This window comes from Nannospalax galili, unplaced genomic scaffold (assembly GCF_000622305.1).
Source record: "Nannospalax galili isolate Female #2095 unplaced genomic scaffold, S.galili_v1.0 scaffold1185, whole genome shotgun sequence".
In the NCBI taxonomy this organism is placed as follows: domain Eukaryota; kingdom Metazoa; phylum Chordata; class Mammalia; order Rodentia; family Spalacidae; genus Nannospalax; species Nannospalax galili.
Genome location: NW_008353597.1, coordinates 1,422,350 through 1,423,375, shown reverse-complemented (window position 1 = coordinate 1,423,375; position 1,026 = coordinate 1,422,350). Strand labels below are relative to the sequence as shown.

At 71.6% G+C, this 1,026-nt stretch overlaps 2 protein-coding genes across 5 annotated transcripts in view; one reads left to right on the top strand and one right to left on the bottom strand.

The window, feature by feature from the left end:
- Ccdc82 (coiled-coil domain containing 82) overlaps positions 1 to 559 on the bottom strand; it is a 28,937-nt gene extending 28,378 nt beyond the window's left edge. For 2 of the 4 annotated variants that reach the window (XM_029554899.1, XM_017802655.2), the window contains exon 1: positions 149 to 498. The gene's annotated coding sequence lies outside the window, so the exon portion shown is untranslated. The other 2 variants (XM_017802654.2, XM_029554898.1) reach the window with 2 other exon arrangements.
- A 38-nt stretch (positions 560 to 597) lies between these two features.
- The window catches only part of Jrkl (JRK like), a 2,419-nt gene continuing 1,990 nt past the window's right edge, over positions 598 to 1,026 (top strand). The window contains exon 1 of the mRNA XM_008850825.3: positions 598 to 694. The gene's annotated coding sequence lies outside the window, so the exon portion shown is untranslated. The remainder of the gene's footprint in view (positions 695 to 1,026) is intronic.

Sequence of the window (1,026 nt, the reverse complement as noted above, 5' to 3'; positions counted from 1 at the left end):
CTACACCCCCGCACCCCTTGTCACCGGGCGGAAGCGGCTGTCAGGGCAGTGAGCGCGCTATCCTGAGCGACGCCCACCTCCGCGCAGCCTCCCCACTGGGCGAGGACGCCCCGGCTTCTCAGCTGGGAGGGAGCCTCAGAAAGCTCACCTGCGGGGCTGTCTCCTCCCGACGCCATTTCTACCAATACACTAACGGGGTAAGAAAAGGGAGGAGCTGAGCCCGACAGCCCGCGCCGGGGACCGGTCGGAAACCGCGGCCAGCGCCTCTGACGAGGCCGAGACCCCGCAGAAGCCCTCGCTCCCCACATCTGGGACGCACCCGCGGCCGCGCAGTTGAGGGCAGGCGGGACGCAGGCTGACTGCGCAGGCCGCCGCCACAGGACCGCGGATGTGGCCTCGACCTTCTCGTAGTCACGGCGGCCCGCTCCTCTCCTAAGCCGTCAGGGGCCGGAACGGGTGGAGTTCCCGCCAGGCCCCGACTGCGCCAGGCTCTCCCGCTCTCACCTTTCAAAGCGTCTCCGCCTCCGTCCCAGCGCCTCAGGAGCCACGCCCCACTCACTTCCTGGCCCGACAGGAAGTCCCGCCCCTGGGCGGAGCTGGGCGGGACTCGCGGCGGGAGCTGGGGCGTCTTCCGGGAGCGCGCGCTGGGGGAGGAGCGGCCGCGGCGCGGCGCGGCGGTCGCGGAGCCGCTGAGGTGGGAGAGGCGCGGAGGGCGCGCGGGTGGGGGCCGGAGCAGACCGGGCGGCGCGGTCACAGCCGAACGGAGCTGCTCCCTCAGGGCGCGCGTCCCGCTCCAGGCCAACTTCGGGGTGTGGCGGGGGTTAGTGACGGGCCTCGGGTTTGAGGACGATGGCGGCCACACGGAAGTAGAACACCTGTGATCCCGGCTCTCCGGGTGGACCTTAGTCTCCCATGTCCGCTAAATTAGGCCTGCCCTCCAACTTCCTGTCCCCTTCGGCTTGGCAGCCCGATGGGGCTTGGAGGGCCACGGACCGGGCGTGGCCGAGAGGGCGGGGTCGGTGGCGA